This window comes from Tupaia chinensis, unplaced genomic scaffold (genome assembly GCF_000334495.1).
Source record: "Tupaia chinensis unplaced genomic scaffold, TupChi_1.0 Scaffold000270_1, whole genome shotgun sequence".
Taxonomy (NCBI): Eukaryota; Metazoa; Chordata; class Mammalia; order Scandentia; family Tupaiidae; genus Tupaia; species Tupaia belangeri.
Genome location: NW_006159750.1, coordinates 2,299,772 through 2,305,158, shown reverse-complemented (window position 1 = coordinate 2,305,158; position 5,387 = coordinate 2,299,772). Strand labels below are relative to the sequence as shown.

Here is a 5,387-nt window from a genome sequence, read left to right as displayed (position 1 = left end):
AAATAATTCACACACTCAGTGCTCTTATATCTGGTTTATGAACTTGCCATACAAGAAATATAAAAGATAAATGAGTGAATATTAAAAAGAAAATATAAATACAGTTCCATGCGAGCACCTCAGTATAGAAAAGTATGTGATAGAAAAAGATACAGAATTAGAAAAGGTTTCACAAAGAACTCAAACTTTACCTTTTCCTCTGGTCCTCGGAGAGTCTCAATACTACCAACTTGTCTTTATAGTTAACAAACTATAGAATCAAGATTTGAATGTAGCCAAGTTTGACTCTGAAGTCCATTTTTCTTTATACTTTGCTGATTTCCCTGTTCTCCCCCCATCACTGAATGACCCTTGAAGCTAGTTACATTTCATATACATACAACTTGTGCAGTGTATGATGGCCTCTTTACATGGTAGATTTTCTTCATTATGTCTTATACTTTCTCTGTTTTGGTGTTGAGTTGACAACCCCATGGATATGAGGCACTATAAACCTGGTGAAAATGATGGAAACATGATGGAGAAGAAGTATATAATATTTTGTAGTTAAAAAAAAAAATAAAGAATTTTTTTCTTTCTTTTTTTGGAGAGGTTTTTGCTATAGGGTGTGTGCACTTGCCAGAAAGTCAGAGAGAGACAGAGAGATAGAAAGCGAGAAATCATCCCCTGGGGGGGAGGGGGTGGCCATGCCGCAATCCCTTCTCCTCTGTCCTCCTCTTGGGATCTTGGGTACACATGCACATGTACTCGGCGTGAGTTTAAGCCGCCGGGTTCAGGACTTGAACCACGGTTGGCTACGTGGGAGTCCAGCGACATAGCCATTACACTAACTGCTGGTCCCAAAGAAAGAAAGAAATTTAACCGTATACATGTTACAAAATTTAGGTGATTGATAAGTGCCTTATTATCTATCATTTTATTATGTTACAAAATAAGCAATGTGCTATTAAATGGGACTGTAATACATGGATCACAATATAAATTACAAAATGAAACTATTTAGTGAGTGAAAGAGTTTCTTTAAAATTCAGTAAAAAGTGTTATAAAGTTAAGATTTTCAGGTATGTGCATGCCAGGTAGTTGTTGTTTCAAGAGAAAGACCAAAGAGAAACAGCATTGATTTTCATTTCTAACACATAAATTGCATATTTAAAAGTCCTATGCTAAGAGAATATTTGTGTTACAAAATCCATTGCCACCATCCTATTCCATTCTATCAACCATTTTGTGTAGGGATTTTTTTTTTTTTTTTAGACAATTGTATATTTGTGATTTCAAAACTGCCCCATAGAAAACCTTGGATTTTTGTTTTACCTGTATGTAGTTTTAAATTGATGAGAATTCTATTCTAACTTTTAATTTCAGTATCCTGCTCTTTGTTCTAGTACTGTCCTGTAATTACTCATTACTTGTTATAGATTTGGTAAGAACAAAGAGTTGTTGATACCGGAAATCATCTTCCAGATATTTCTAACTATAATAAAGAAGTATTTTGAAGTGAAAAACACAAGAATGCAATATTTCATGAAATTATGACTGAATATTTAAACAAAATATTTATTGAATGAATAGATGCATTTTGGAAAGTTGGTCTTATGGTCTGTCATTCAAAATGTGTTAATTTTTAAAAATATGTATTTGTTAAATACATCTCCTTTATTTTTTTTTTTGATAGGAAGAGATTTAGTTGGTCTTATGGTCTGTCATTCAAAATGTGTTAATTTTTAAAAATATGTATTTGTTAAATACATCTCCTTTACTTTTTTTTGATAGGAAGAGATTTTTTGCTATAGGTTGTGTGCACTCACTGGAGAGAAAGAGAGAGAAAGTGAGAAATCACGCTCCCCTGGGGGGATGGCCACACTGCAATCCCTTCCTTCTCCATTCTCCTCTCTGGATGTTAGGCACTCACACACACAGTGTGAGTTTCAAGCTGCGGATTCTGGAATCGGAGCAATGGTCAACCATGTGGGAGTATAGCACCTTAACCACTACAACACCTGCTGTCCCCATACCCATTTATTCTTAAAAGCATTATTGTTAAAGGGAAGAAAGATTTTCTAACGATCAATGCATTTTTTCTGATTGTTCTATTACGTAATTCAAACATTTTTTTTATCAGCTGTAAACTGAATAAATGATACTATTCATGCTATGAAGGTTTTCCTCTTTCTTGACTTCATTGTACTTGGTATCATGGAATATTATAATTCATCTGTTTGGCAAAATGGTACTGTACTGAGCAAATAAAATCTCTGAAGTCAGAGCTGAGTGCAAATCCCAGTTGTGCTATTACTTGGACTACCTTCTAGTCTCTCTAATTCTGAAGCTTCTCACTGAGAAAAAGAGTACATGTACCTACCTCATTGAATCATAGCAACAAAGCTAATATATATTGACTGACCCAGCAGTGCCTGGCATGTTAGAAACACTGAATAGATGTTTTTCTTCTAGTTTTCTGTCTCTGACACAACTTATAAGTGGATTCTTGCAAGACAGTGAAATTTACTCTTTTATAGAGCCCCAAAATCCAGCAGCGTAACTTACATGTGGTTAGTGAGTCTTAATTTCATATTACTCATGGGACACAAGGTCCTCTTGGGAGATAACTTGGTGATATTTAGTAAGGATATGGAGTTTCATATAGCAGAGATAATTTTCTTAGAGAGATTTGAACTAATTTCCCATTTTTATTATTTGAGTAAATGAGGCAGCGAGGATTCATTTAACAATAGAACCTAATATCTTATTTCTGCTTGTTTTCTGCCTACCAGGCGTCTCTTTCTTGAACAGGCTCTTTAAGGAAAGGCTATTGATGGTGAAGCCTGTACACAGAGCCACTCTTCTCGATTCCCTCTAGTAATCATGTTTCTAATGCCAATTTACTTTCAATTAAAAGAACTGATGAAGAACATTTTTATCTTGAAAATACAATTCAATCAGGTCTCAAAGTCACCATCAGCATTTTTCTTGTTTCTTTTCTCTTTTTTTTTAACAAAACATTCACTACTTTTGAGAGAATGGAGCTAGGCTGCCCTATAGGAATGCAAAATAACAGTACTTATCTCTTTAGAAAAAGAGAGGGTAAAAAAAAAAGAAAGAGAAAAAGAGAGGGTACCCCAAAAGAGAAATCTCTTAAAAGGCATTTGATTATTCTTTAGTTGTAGAATTAGGAGAAAACTTAAAGATTAAATATCTTAGATTTTTCATTTTAAATGAAAAAGAAAATTAAGTTCTAGAGATATTCAGACTTACTCAGAATTATACAACTGGCCGTTAGAGGGAATTCTGAAATTTGAGTGTTTGGAGTCTTAGTTTACTTGTCTATCTACAGAAACTTTTTTTTTTCTTTATAGAGAGATCTTTGCCATAAAGTGCATGTGCTTGCCAGAGAGACAGAAAGACAGGAAGTGAGAAATCACCCACCAGGGAGAATGGCCATGCCACAATTCCTTCTCCTCCATTTTCCTTTAGGGATTTTTGGCACACATGCACATGCACCTGGCATTAGTTTGAAGCCACTGGGTCCAGGACTTGAACCATGGTATACTATGTGGGAGTCCAGTGATGTAGCCATTACACTATCTGCTGGTCCCCTACAGAAACTTTTTTAACTTACCTGAAATTTCTACAATACTATGGCCATAATAATGGAGCTTCTGTAAAATAATAAGTGTGTATGTATACACATGTGAGGGAACTTTAAGAACTTAGTGGAAAATGGAATTACAGTGCGAATTTATTTTGGTGCAAAAAAATTTTTGAAATGCATGTATAGTTTTTTAATAATACACATTTTCCATAAATGTTTTGAAGGTCCCTTGTATATAATTTTATCTTTCAGATATAGTTATTTCCTTCTCAGCAAACTTTCCTTCCTAATTATATATTCATTGGTCTTATGATATGAATGTATTTGTAGTCGCTGTGTGCACCCACTGGCAGAATAGCAGGGTTGAGACTTAGGAAAGTACCATTTTGGGAAAGCCAGTATGAGATAAGCAATTCATCTTAGAAAACCCATAATTATGAGGAAATAAATAATCCCTATGTCGATAATTGGTTGAACTAAGAATAAGAGGGAATGCAATTGTGCCTAGTTGGTATCATTGCTATATAAACTTATAGGACTCAATCTATAGGACAACTTACTACTTAAAAATAATCATACTTAGTTAAAATTCAGAAAAGAAACACATGATATTAACATGTGGGTACAACTCTTCATTTTTGGGGTGCTAACCCTATATCAATCACTTTGTTTTCAACCAGAAAACATACATTTGGCCACCTGCTTTGTTTTTCTAGTTATCTAATCTCTACGATAAGGCTAGTCAAAAACGTTCGAACACCAGCAGCACTGATATCACCAGGAGCTCGTTGGGAGTGCAGAATCCTGACTCTTTCCGGGGGCAGAGTCTGGGACTGACATGCAGAAATGGCACCTCGCAAAGGAAAGGAAAAGAAGGAAGAACAGGCATCAACCTTGGACCTCAGGTGGTGTGTTTGGAGTCTGCCACATCTTTGCATCTTTCAATAGTACCTTCATTCATGTCACTGATCTTCCTGGGAAGGAAACCATCTGCCGTGTGACTGGTGGGATGAAAGTGAAAGCCGACGGAGACAAATCCTTGCCTAGGCTGCCATGCTAGCTGCCTAGGATGTGACCTAGAGGTGCAAGGAGCTGGGCATCACTGCCCTACACATCGAGCTCCAGGTAGCAAGGGTAAATAGGACCAAGAGCTCTGGCCCTGGGGCCCAGTCAGCCCTCAGATCTGGTGGATTGAGGATGTCACCCCTATCCCCTCCTAGAGCACCGGAGAAGAAGGGGGGGGGTCTCCGTGATCACTGTTCTGTGAACAGGACTCCTCAAGTTACTGTTTTCTGTTAATAAATTGCCTTGGTGTAAAACAAAAAATTATAAAAAGAAAGAAGTGCAGAACCCCAGGCTCCAGACCAGATCTGGGAACCCAGGAACAGTACTTTCACAAGATCTTAGGACATTGGTATGTTTCTTAATGCTTGAGAAATGCTGTTTTGAGAGATGTCAAGTTCCCATTTGTAGGTTCACTCTCAGTCTGATGCAAAGGACTCTCCTTTTAACTGACCCTTACCTAAAGTTTTCAAAAGACACAGTATGTCAGCAGGAGAAGAATCCCCTCAGGAAAACAAACCAGGACTACCCAGTGGCATGGTAGTTAAAGTGGCTGGATCCCAAATGGTGGAATGCACAGTTCAAGCCTTGAAAGGTATGCTAGGTGCATATGGCTGTATGCCTCAAATCCTGAAAGGGGTGAGAGAGAGGAAGGAGTGCAGCATAACCGTCCCCATAAGAGGTGCTTTCTTGCGTTCTCTCTCCTTCTCTGTCTCTCTCTTTCTCTCTCATT

The 5,387-nt window shown here is 37.1% G+C and overlaps 1 pseudogene; it reads left to right on the top strand.

The window, feature by feature from the left end:
* Window positions 1–4,438: 4,438 nt before the first annotated feature.
* Window positions 4,439–4,845, top strand: LOC106734965 (40S ribosomal protein S14 pseudogene; annotated as a pseudogene).
* The last annotated feature ends 542 nt before the right edge of the window (window positions 4,846–5,387 follow it).